At 40.7% G+C, this 13,499-nt stretch overlaps 1 protein-coding gene across 1 annotated transcript in view; it reads left to right on the plus strand.

The window, feature by feature from the left end:
* Positions 1 to 831: 831 nt before the first annotated feature.
* Positions 832 to 13,499, plus strand: part of LOC134536135 (leucine zipper putative tumor suppressor 2-like) — a 221,479-nt gene continuing 208,811 nt past the window's right edge. The window contains exon 1 of the mRNA XM_063375728.1: positions 832 to 1,164. The gene's annotated coding sequence lies outside the window, so the exon portion shown is untranslated. The remainder of the gene's footprint in view (positions 1,165 to 13,499) is intronic.

Raw genomic sequence — 13,499 nt, forward strand, 5'->3', positions numbered from 1 at the left:
CCGACATATTTAGGTTGAATGAGTAATGGCCTAGAACAAAACGTTCCACTGTGTGTAAACGCACGAAAAAAGTTGAACATATTTACCTGAAGTAGTTGAGTCGCGTTTAACCGAGCCCTAAATGTTTTATATGTTATTATCTACACGTACATGTAAATGTTTTGTCTCAAATTACTGCTTAACATTTAAAGATTTAAACAAAAAACATATATTTATGTCTGTGCACCGTTAGTAAACTTATACCCATGGCTTTGTTGACATCCTCTGATATGACAGTTTTTCCTTAGAAAAACGTAAACCAATGGTGGCTCCATGTGCAGAAGACAATAAACGGTTTAGCCTGCATCATACATTTAGTCTATGAATACCTATGTTGACAAAATATATGATTAAGCGTAATTATATTGAAATGTAAACCGCCGAGTGCTTGTGCTTCCACATTTCCATTCATCTAATTATTTTTATCGCACCTTTCTTTTGGAGCGCTAATTCATTTAACTAGCCGCTTATTTTAAAATTTCTGGATGACTTGCCGGTGCAAATGCCGGAAGAAACACTACGGGTGTGTAAAGTAAAGCCGTTAGTGTCGGGGAGGAGAATAAAGCCAGAAGGAAATAGAGAGACGGAGATAAAAAAAGAGATGGGGAAAAAAAAAGTAGCTGCAGGAAAGAGAATGATAATCAAGTTTTCCTCCCCCATTGAATGGAAAGTGGTAGGTGTGGTTAGTTCAGGCACCTGCCGCTTGGTTGCTCTCGCTTCGCGCGAAGCAGGCAGCGGGGAGAAGGAAGTAGGCGGGCAAAGACAAGTGAACATCGAACAGTCGAACGCAGCAAGCAGTGGGCGCAACATCTAGTTCGGCAGGGAAGTGTTGGCGGGACAGTTTTAACCGCTACGGGGACGCGTCAAAAGCAAAAAAACTCTTTCTTCGTCGTTTGAACTGCAGCAGCGAAACGCGTCACGGAGAAAGAAGTGCGTAAGACAAATAGCTTTTCGGTTGCCGCGTTTACGGAACGATAAGAAAAAAAAATCCCGCCAACGGACTTCGCCATCGGTTTTGATTTTTCGGATTGTTTTTGCGTAATAAAAACGGTCCGTGGCTGCAAGATTACATTTCGAAACAGCGTTTTTATTCAAAAGGGTTCTGCATGAAGGATTAACAAGTTGGTGAGTAATAAGTTTTTTTTCTTTCGTAATATTAACATTGCTAGCTACCTATAATGTTGGTTTGTAGTTCTTTACCCGACAATAAAGCATTCTATTGTTGGGGCAACTACGTACGTCCAGGCTATGGATATCTTGGGATTTCAGCTAGTAGTTGAGATAAGATAAGTCGTCATTTTAACAGAATGCACTGAAATTTTCTATACTTAGAATATATTTGTTTTGTAGTTATTTGATTTTATGTGTTTATTAGACGTTTCAATGCGCGCGAACTTTTAAATATATCCATCTAATTTCTAACTAGTGTATTTTATGTATTTTGAAGGTTTATTTAGTTCATTTTGGTTGTAAAAAAATTGAAACGTTTGAATGGGCTCCTTTCGAGCTTGAACCGTTGGAGCGAAGACAAAATATTATTGTCACAGAAAATTGAAATTTATTTAGTCTCTTGATGCATTTACGAGTGGTCGTAGTGAGAAATGGTGTGTTTTATGATTATTTAACTTATCAGTTATTGTGTGATATTCAATATTTCAACGAATTCATGGTGAATCGCATTTTTTTCTCGACGTCTGCGCGAGTCATGTTAACTAAGCATTTATAGTAAATACGGACATGAGTTTTTTTTTTTTTTTTTGCGAAGGGTATGGGTTTTTAGTGTTGGTATTTCGACGAGGCTATGTGTTTGCATTTCTAGGTGATCATGACTAAAGTAAAAGTTTGGTTATGTTATGTTAGTGACAACTTACTGTAAAATCGTTAAAATGTATGAATTCTCGCAAAATTATACCAAATGAACTCTGGAAAACTCAGTAGTTGTGTAAGGCTTTTATTTCGAGGAAAATTAAGTGGTTGAACTAGTAAAAGACTTGTAAATATTGATAGAAGTTATTTAAATAGTAATTTAATGTAGGTATATAGCGATTTTAATAATGTTCGCTGGGTATGTTTTCGTTTTGATTTTTTTTTAATGCTTTTCACCCCGCCATTTTCATTGGTTTCATTCATTCAGTGGAAATAAATTAAAGGTAGGTATTCATGCTGGAAAGTCAAAAAACATTAGTAGTATCCAAAAACATAATTTTCGTCTTTTTTTCTTTCAACATACACCATGTGCCTGGTGTGATTTCTGATAATCACGGAGAACAGAAAGCAGGATGGTTGGACCGATATTCGAACCCGGGCCTTCTGTAGCGGCAAGTGTCCGACGACCGATCCACCTCGCTCCATAACTGTAATTGATGTCGGTCTCATTAAACATCTTCTTCATGAATTACGCAGATTTTCTATCATTTGTGATGCCGTTCTAATTAGTCGGTTACTGATGTTGTAATTTCAGTTTTTGTAGGTTTCGATTCGAGTACACGCAAGTCTTGTTTCACATCTGTGATTTTGTGGTTACAGTTTTTATCGAAATAATTTCAAGGACATAGATTTTTGAAAGCACACACTCCGCAATTGACTTCAAATTATTTTTGAAATGTCTTAAATTCTTGTAGTTATTTTTAACCATATCACTTTTAAAATTAAAGAAATAATTTTTACTGAATAATTATAACTTATCATATTTATTATGTACACACCGCAGGCGTTTCTTTAACGACCCGATTTCGAAATAATTTCAATTATGTATGCTCTCAAGTTTTAGCTAATGAAGCTGGAAACCAAATATGAAGCTAATTTAGTGACAAAAGTATATTGTTAATAGAATTCACAGAAAACCATACAGGTAATGGCAATACGTACATATCACGATTGCAGTTATGGCCATAGTAACGTTTACAATCTTGAATTTTTTTTTTCTCTTAATTGTGCGGGTTTGAAAAGTTGTAGAATAAACAAATAGGGAGGTGGCCCGACAAAATAGTTTGTCCCAGGGCTCTTGGTTTCTCTCGACGGCCCTTGTCTGGAAGGTTCAGGTTCGCCGTATCTGACTCCGGGACGTGCTCTGAAGGAGCTATCCTTCCTTCTTGTCGGAGGTTGTGCGCGCCGCCTGTGATCAGTTCCCAAGGTCGTCTGAAGATGATGGCACCGAAGCCGTCCGGGCGAAGGATAGGTAAAAGAGAGGACGTGTAATGCCAACTTAGCCGTCCGTCCGACCGATGGTAAGGGACGAGGGGGTGTGTTTGAACGCGCCACGCAACCAACCATTTTGTGAGCCATGCCTCTTGGTGCTTGCGCTGTGCAAATAAGCACTGCTACGTCAAGCGAAACGTTCCCCAACCCCACCCCCCTCAATTTTTTTTATCATCGACTTTATTGACGCCCTCGCTAAAAAGCCGAGCAGGGTCCGCGGTGGTCTGGTGGATCAGATATCAATCGCTTCCTCGCCAGGCGATCCGGGTTCTGTTCCCGACAGGGTCAACGGCTTAACGCCCCGTGTGTTTTTTTTTTCTCAAGTTGGTAACGTTTTCTCGCGGTTGCTTTTTCCTTCACCGTTGCTTCTTCATCTCGCCGTGTCGCCACATCGTGACACTGTTGACATCCGCCATGACACCAATGTCGGAAGAGACGCCAAGTCCTAATGCATGCATTGATTCATTCATTTAGTAAAGCCGCGTTGACTTTCTCGCTGAAATAACTGAAACCTTCTTCTAAAATAATATTGACGTAATTCGGATTTATAAATAAATGAAAGCGCAAAAATTGATTAGTAAAAGATTACAGGGATCAGTTCCCACTTGGACGGAATTGTTTCTTACTCTTTTAACCACATTTACGAATTCACTGGAAAAACGTTAATTTACTTTCCAAAATATGTTTAACTTAATTAAAACTTAATTAATTTCTACTAGCCCTTTTGCTCACATTTTATTTTTGGACCCTCACTTCAGTTTGTAGTCGCACGTTAACTATGAATAGTTATAGAGACTGTGCATTTAAATCGCGAGGAAATGATCTCTAAAGACGATTTAGCTTTTTTTTTTTTTTGCTTAAAAAATCAGTATGCTACAGACAATTTTAAAAAATTACGTTAATGATCATGTTTCATTTTGTAAAAATGTTTTTCTTGAAAGGTCCTGAAATGTTTTTTTTACCATATATATATATATATATATATATATATATATATATATAACCTGTAATAAAAATAATACAAAAACAACGTTACTTACGCAAGGCGCGTTTTTGGAAACACGTTTAAGCGTGTTAGTTGTGATTTTGAATATATAATTTTTTCACACTTCGGTTTCAAACATCAATATTAGACAACAATACATATTTTTAGACTATTAGACATTGGCTGTTGGTAATATCAGCACGACTGTTGTACAGTCGAAGTAGCTTGGCTTCTGGGTTGTAGCCGTGTCCTGAGTAGGTGACTGCCCCCTGATGATGGCGACTGCAATGTCGACAGAAACGTCTGGTAAATTATTCGCCAAGGACACGGCTACAACCCAGAAGCCAAGCTACTTCAGACAATGGCCGTGAAAGCCTGAGAACATTGTTGTATAGTCGTTCTTAAAATAAAAAATAAAAATTGGTTGTCTGTAAAGTCGGTTTACGGACGATAGTTTAACGTGACAACGTCATAACAAAACATTGATGAAATGATTGCATAGTTTTATGCATAAATTGAATCATCTTTATTTATTGAATTATCACTATTTTGTATGGATACAAAGAAGGAGTGAAATTAAATCTACAATTTAATAGATAAATTTACTTTTATTTCCACCCATTAATTCAAATATGTTTATTACTTTAACGGAGAGATTATTTTAACTACAAATTTTATATATGTTTGCTATTTAACTTCTTCCAATCTTTGTTATTCCGTTAAGGATAGGACGATGATAGGAAAAGTAGGAAACGCATGTGAGTGTTTAAAGTTTAATGTGCCTCGAAAAAATCAAATCGATGGTTGTTCCAATCGAGCGGAAGAGAGATAGATGCGGCGCAAGCGTACAATGTGCGTAACGGGACACAGCGTAACGGGACAATGAGCGTAACGGGGCAATGAGTCATCCTATTTCGTGCGTGCAGCCGGAGTTCATCGATTTATTAGACGTCACGTCTAAAACGCTACTGACGTAAAAAACTGTCGGAGCCAAGATGGCGTCGGGGTGTTGCTGTCTGCGGACGAGTGTTCTGGACGCCGCGGCGGGCCGATGCGCGGATGCAGGGACCTTGAGTTGCACATCCGGGCCTCCGTCGACCGGTAACGAAACCGCGCCTTCTGAGGAGCTCCGAAGGGGGAGTTAGGGGCAGGGGGGGGAGGAAGTTGCCGTTGGCCTTGAAGGCGGGACGCCCGGCACCGCATGATGTATTGGCAAAGCGATCGAAATTGCCCGCCCCCCCCCCCCCTCTCCGTCGGCGTCCGGGTTCATAGCACCGATCACCGTCGAGCGCGGCGTCGAAAGAGGCCCGGGGAAGCTGGGACGCCACGCCAGAGTCCCGTCGTGGTACACGTCTGACTGATCTCTATTCATGCCGTAACAATCGCAAAAATAATGCCTACTGCTGACATCAAATCACAAAAAAAAAAAAAAAAATTGGTTGTCTGTAAAGTCGGTTTACGGACGATGGTTTAACGTGACAACGTCATAACAACACATTGATGAAATGATTGCATACTTTTATGAATAAAGTTGAATCTTTTTTATTGAATTATCACTATTTTGTATGGATACAAGGAAGTAGTGAAATGAAATCCGCAATTTAATTGATACATTTACTTTTATTTGCACTCATTAATTCGAATATGTTTATTACTTTAACGAAGATATTATTTTAACTATAACTTTTATACATGTTTGCTATTTAACTTCTTCCAATCTGTGTTATTCTGTTAAGGATATGACGATGATAGGAAAAGTAGGAAACGAATGGGAGTGTTTCAAGTTTAATGTTCCTCGAAAAAGTCAAATCGATGGTTGTTCCAATCGAGTGGAAGAGAGATAGATGCGGCGCAAGCGTGCAATGTGCGTAACGGGACACTTTATCTTGCGTGGAGCCGGCGTTCATCGATTTATTAGACGTTATCACGTCTAAAAAAAAAGTCCCCGCAGACAGCGAAACTGTAAAACTGGTAAAACTCAGGAACTTTAAAAAGTTGTTTCAAAAAATAAAAAAAATAAAAACGTATATATTGGTTATATGTATATATAACAAAATCTTATAGAATGTATAAAAAAAAGTTACATACAAATGAAAATTAAGTATATGCTTTTAAAAATTATACTTTTTTGTGATTTATATTGAATACTGGTACATATCATTCATAAAAAAAAATTATTGTATATATTATTGATAGAAATTGTGTTTATAAACGCTTTCAAGTGTATTTATGTAAGTGAGGTTATGTTTTTTACTTTGTAAATTATTACATTATTATTTAATACATAATTAAAATTAATAAATTAGAACAAAATTTCATCATATTTATTAATTTTCGTTATTAATTAAATATCATCTCGATTTTACAAAATTAAATAATAAATATTATATGTGTGTTTATGTTAATAGTGAATATTGAATATTTATTTATTTTTTATTATTTTATTTCTATTAATTATTTGCATACTAATTTGAAGATATTTTATGAAGTTATTTAATTTGTTTGATACCAACCGTATTTATAATATCACTCCTGCCTTTCAATTATTTTATTTCTATTATTTGCATGCAGAATTAAAGTTGATTTTTTTTTTAAATTACGCCATAAAGTAGGCTATAACTTCTAACACGTGTACTTACGTACACGCTTCATATTTTTGTGAACAAAACAATTTCGCTCCACTATAATTTCGAACGCGGCATGAGTGTGAGCTATCTTTGCTGATTTGAAGTAATATTCTTGAACCTGTATTTCTTTGGCGTGGTGGATTCGAAAGCGATTATCTACGTGGATCCATGTTATTACTGTGTAAACAGGATTACTGCCGTTTATCAGATAAATGTAATGGAGGCCGAGAGATAAGGTAGACCAGAAAAGGCGAGTTATGTCTCAACGGGATGGTTGGTGGTAACTGGAGTTCGTCATGCAACTAGCAGAGCGCATTCGTGAAACAGGCGCAAGATAACACTCACATTATGGCGATGATTATGATAATGATGGTCGTGATAATGATATAATGATAATGAAAAAGTCTATATCGAAATACAGCTGAGCGATTTACAAACGAAAAAAATGTTATAGCCTATTTAACGTTTTGAATACTGAACGTTATTCCTATTAGCAGTGACGCTGTCATACGGAATTTTTCAATCTAGCCTCTTTGGTTATTGTTTCTTGCCGTCTTAAATTAAATTATTATTATTTTTAATGTTTGAAATAGTTTTGAGTAAGTCAAAATTTTGAATTAAATTTTATTGCTCAAAAGGATATCGTTTAGTATTGTAACTCCCAATCCCTCTCTCTCTATCACACACCCACACAATCTTCAAATATGTTTAGTCAAACAACTGCAGTTTGAATCAGCTATATTCGCTTTAAAACTGGCGTAATACAGTACTGCAAAAAGTTATGTCCTTTTGCTCAATCCTGAATGTGGTGATAAATCGTACGTGACGTCTCACTTGTGTGCATACCGTGACATAACCTTTTAGGTTTTTCTTCACGAGGTAATATTCCATTGTGGTTTGTCGTTGCCTTCACTGCGATGAATGTACGGTTGCATGAACCAAAATTCAGTCGTCACGATCCTCCCGGACGCTAAGTACAGGTTCATCAGCAAACTGGGTTGGACGCACCATATATAACGAACTGTTCCTGCAACTCGTGGAACAGAGTATTAAACCATGCTTTAGGAGTTACCGGTGTTGGGCATGTACACGTCACATAGTTATGCACACAAACTCAAGACAAAAGGGGGTCTGCAGGGTTTTTGGTTGGACTCCTAACCGCTTGGGTAACGACCTGGGGCTCATGGATTTTACGTAGTCCTTGGATCGAGCGCTCGACCCTTCGCCACACAAGCTGTGACGCGTTTGCAAGGACTCCTTTTTTGGGAGCAGTGTGGAGTTCAGATGACTACGGAGCTACTATATGAGACCAGGAATCAAACACGGGACCTTGCTAACAGTTCGGATCTCCCAACCAGAGGGTTGGAAAAACATTTTACAACAGTTTTTCCCAATCTATTATTATTAAATTTAATTGACGTGCGTGACAGCGCGTGACAGACTTCCGCCTCCGAGCGGAATGTCAAGGCCGAAAGCCGGTGCAGTCGTTACCAGCACAACAACGGGAAAACTGCCCAAACGGGATTCCGTACTTGGGATCCTCCCGGGTTTTTCTGCGGTCGTTCGAGCTTATATCACGCCGAGAGGATTCGCGTGTTTCTTTTGGCGACAAACTTGACTTAAAACACCGGTATGTCTTCCACTTTCCCCCCCCCCCCCATACCCAACTCTCTTCCTCCTGATGGTTCTCGAGGAATATATTTATCTGAAGGGACTGGCGAAATTTGCGAGCTTAATGGCCCGAACGTGCTTGGGCGAATTGCCAACTGATCGTTGTCTATTGATTTTGGGGATCTCGCTGACTTAAGATGCTTGTTATTCCTCGTTGTTGAGGATTGGCCCAGGGTGCTACACACAAAACGTGATCCAGTCGCTTAAGCAGAGGAAGGTAAACTTGTTTGAATTGAAGCCCCACCACGAGGCGAATAAGCGGACGTTTCTTGCCTCTAAATATATACATCTGTAAGGACTGGGAAAAGTTCGCGGGTTCAGTTAGCTCTTAGAATAGACTGTACGTATACCTCTGTACTTCAGGGTGCCAATGTCACCTGTTCAGTGGCTGCTGAGGCGTCTCGACTTACATAGCAGCTCGTGGTTCGATACTTCCACGGTCGTTGAGTTTTTCTCGTCGGCCCTAGGTATTTCAGTTCAAATGTGAATCAAATTTTGGTACGAGTTTTCCAGTTCTGGTTAACCGAGAAGTGCCGTTTAAAAAAAAAAAAAAAAAAAAAAAAAAAACACCGTCGAACCCTGTTTCCCCTCAAGCGCCCAGCGACTTGCTGTTTGCGGTCGGGGGGGTAACAACTGTTCTTTACGCAATTGTCGAGAAACGAGGCCTCTAACGTTTCCCCCCCTGGCCTTTCAGGATCGTGACCACGCGGCACGCATTCGACCGCGTGACCTCCCTTTCGGCGGGTTGGTTGTGTGTGTCGGCTCGCGGGGGTGGGGTGGGGGGGGGGGGAGGAGGAGGGAGGATGACTGCCGGATGATGCTGTTCCCTGTCTCGGCTTGCACCTGGCGTCATCTCCGTGCTCCGCGGAGAAAGTGGAGTTCATCTCGGGACCCGCCCCAGTCTCCTTGGACCCCTTTGCCCAACTCCTGAAGGCGCGGCGGCGCGGAGTAAAGGTCTTGTTTTCCTCGACGACAAGTACTTGCACACACTCGCTAGATGTTATACTTAGGGGCAGGAAATTTTCGCGAAAAAAATCTGAACGCCTACTGGACTGCAACAAGGTATACCCACACCAGCGGTTTCTTCCTTGTGATTGGCGGCCGTCTGCGAGAGAAGTCGTTGCCTTGTTTGCACGTGCCACTAAGGACGAGTTTGCTTCCACACTGAATTAGTGTGATTGGTTGTTGTAACAATCGACATGCACCTCAAAGTAACTCACCCAATCACGAAACACAGACGATGCTACAGTGTTTTAATTTCCAGCTACTTTCGGAATCTTTTCGCGAAATTTTCATGGCCCTAGTTATACCCTAGAGGTCGGAAAAATTCGCGAATTCATTTCGCGATAAGGCTAATATACAAATAGTTATACCTCAGTGCTGTCTCTGCTATTGGCTCACAACTCACCTGGATGACTCTGGGCCAATGAGAAACGCCCAACCAAAGCTTTATCGAATCACAGGCTGCTACGTTGGGACGTCTCACAATACAGTAGCCAATGAGTGGGTGACATTTGACCGAGTGTACGTAGAACTATGGAGTTCATCCTGCAGGTCATTGAACCCGCGAATTTTTCCGGTCCCTAATTACTCATTTGGAAAGAATAACAAAACATTTAGTTAACATCACAAAGTGGTAAATATCGCGTTCCTACACAACTTTCTTGTCTTATAAAATAGTGGCTGCAGTACCCGGCGTTGCCCGGGCTGAACACAAAGATGATATACTGTCAGCGAAAAATGGATAGCGCTATACGACAGTGTGGTGGACTCAGAGAGAAATGACACACACCATACTGTTTTGTATGTCTTATGACCTATGATTTTCTGTTTGCCCATGCCGATGGGTTGGACGGCTCAGAAGTTGATGCGACAGTTGTTTCCTAACTGGCATTGAAGCTGATTTTAAACAGGAGTTGGAATTTAGTGACCATCAATTACAACTTTTGGAATTGAAACTTCTTTGGTCGCGATGAGATTAAATGTTTCAATGCCGATAATTGATGCAACATTTTCGTGAAACTTTTTTTTTGTGAAACGTTTCTAACGCGAACAGGGCAGAGAATAGGTATTTGGCTAAAGGGATATGAAGATAGCGCTAGTATACATAATTAGTTGAGGTTTGTAATGCCAGGGAAGTTTCACTACTATCACGTGTATTTAGTTACAAACGCTCTTTTTTTATTTTATAATAGGCACCAACTTCAAAATTATAAAACAAATAATAATTACATAATAACAATCAGTGAAGTAGCTTGGCTTCTGGGTTGTAGCCGTTACCTTGGCGAATAATTCACCGATGTTTCGGTCGACATTGCAGTCGCCATCATCAGGGAGCAGTTACCTACTGAGGTTCTTACCAGTTTTTCTGCCTTTATATACTCTCGCCTGAGGGGAAGGGGCTTCCTGATTGGCTGCAGCTGTGGGCCAATCAGAGCATTCCTTTCTTCTGGTTGGCTGGGCTTTTTTTGCCAATCAGGGGCGATCTGTCCGATGTTGGATGTGGAGCTATGTTTTGAGAATTTCTAAAGAGTGGGTTCCATATTTTGTTTAATTTGTAGCCATCTTCTCTATTAATGTTTTCTGGGTGTTTTATTATTTCTACTGATTCTCGAATGTATCTTTTCTTGTATTGTCGGATGTTGGATATGGTTACGGACCAAGAACTGTGAGCCCTTGAAAATCCAAGTTTCTCACTCATCTGAAAGTGGGTTAAAATTTGAATTGATTAGTCAATGAGTAAGTCACACGTGGGATTAGGCGTGTGTGTGTTTATGTATGTATATATATATATGTGTGTGGTCGTGTTTGTGATTGTGTGTGTGTAATTTTCGTGAAAAGATTTCGAGACCACTTGTGTAAAACACTGTAGCACCGTATTTTTTTTTTTTTTTTTTTTTTTTTTTTTTTTAACGATTAGTTGTTGAGTTTCCACACTTTCGGCACAGTAGTTCTGTGTAGAGGCAACTGCATCACGAATAGCCTGGCCAAATAAGGAATTGCTTCTCTTCGAGACGATTGCTTCTCTGTCACAAGAAAGCAACATTTGGCGCAGGCATACAAATTTGCAGTCTGATGAGTGTTTTAATTTTTTTTTCGCGAAAAAATGCCTGGCCTTATATATTATATATAGCTTTGCAGGTGCGAAGAAAACTTGAAAAATTATGAATGGAAAAAAAAAATTGGGGTTTAGAAAGTTTGGGTTGAGGAGGTAGAAGGAGAAGGAGGAGAGGAGAAGTGTTTCGGGACAGGAGAACGTAACTGTTGCTCTAAGTGAAGTGGGCGAAACACAAAGCGGACGTGACGAAACTCCACACGGGCGAAGAACAAAACAAGCCCGCAGAAACTGCTTAGTTATTCAGGCGTGCAGGCAGAAACAATCCACAATCGGCCCGAACACGAGAACTGCTTGCCGAGCGAAACCTACGCGAGCCGCAGAAACGACATTCCCGGGTTTCTCGTTCCCGTGGATCGACGTGGGGGCCACGATTGAGTCGCACAGTCCGTGTGGCATCGGTAGAGACACCTGTATTTCGCGATTTCATTTCATGTCAAGGTATTTCACAAAACACTGTAGCTTTTTCTAAGAGTCAAGGTAAATTGTGAGGGCGCAGAAGTACGGTGACCACATTCTCATTGGCCCCGTCAAGAGCGGGACGACACCTCTCCCCGACCTCAACCTATAACCACAGGAGAAAAGCTACAGTATTTTGTGAAATACCTTGACACGAAATGTATTCGCGATATACAGGTGTCCCTAGGCATTGGTAGGGACTGGAAAAATTCTTGGTTTCGATGACCTCTAGGATGGACTCCACGACCCTCGATGTGCGCGGGATAAATTACACCAGCTCATTGGCTACTGACTCGTGACACCTGCTAAACTGGGATGCTTGTGATTCGGTACTTCTTACGCTGAGGGTCATTCATTAGCTCACAGTCCTTCAGGCAAACTGTGTTCCAATCACTGAAGCGGCAATAAGTTACACGCACTTGGATTCTAGCCTATCGCGAAATGAAACTGCGAATTTTTCCGGTCTCTAGGCATTGGTAGAGACCGGAAAAATTCGCGGATTCATTTCGCGATAGGCTGAAATTCAAACATGTGTATAATTCTGCTGGTTCTGCTATTGGCTCGCGGTTTAACTGGAGCTCTCTGGGCCAATGAGAGACTATCGACCAAAGAAGTGTCGAATCACAAGCTACCCAGTGGAGACGACTCACAATTTAGTAACCAATGAACACGCGTGTTTACTTGAGAAGTGCAGAGGATAATGGAGGCTATCCTAGAGGTCATTGAATCCGCGAATTTTTCCGGTCCCTAGTCATGGCAAATTGTGAGGGTGCAGCAGTACGGTGACAACATTCTCATTGGCCCCGTCAAGAGCGGGACGACACCTCTCCCCGACCTCAGCCAATAACCACAGGAGAAAAGCTACAGTGTTTTGTGAAATACCTTGACACGAAATGTATTCGCGAAATACAGGTGTCCCTAGGCATTGGTAGGGACGGGAAAAATTCTTGGTTTCGATGACCTCTAGGATAGACTCCACGCACGACCCTCTATGCGCGCGGGAAAATTACACCAGCCTCACTGACTACTGACTCGTTACACCTGCTAAACTGGGGTGCTTGTGATTCGGTACTTCTTACGCTGAGGGTCATTCATTGGCTCACAGTCCTTCAGGCAAACTTGTGTTCCAATGGCAATAAGTTACACGCACTTGGATTCTAGCCTATCGCGAAATGCAACCGTGAATTTTTCCGGTCTCTAGGCATTGGTTACTGTTGTTCTGCCCCGCGTTCATAGGGCAGGAGTTTGCTTCTTTTCAGGCAGGTTACGTACCCACTGCAGTCCTTACCGAGGCGCGACTTACGGGAAGATGTCCACCAAAACGATCGTCCAATAAAATATTTTTTTTTTTTTTCATAAATTAAAATTTTGTGGATTCTACAACCAACTGCCGTAATTTTTTTCA

Source organism: Bacillus rossius, chromosome 10 (genome assembly GCF_032445375.1).
Source record: "Bacillus rossius redtenbacheri isolate Brsri chromosome 10, Brsri_v3, whole genome shotgun sequence".
Taxonomy (NCBI): Eukaryota; Metazoa; Arthropoda; class Insecta; order Phasmatodea; family Bacillidae; genus Bacillus; species Bacillus rossius.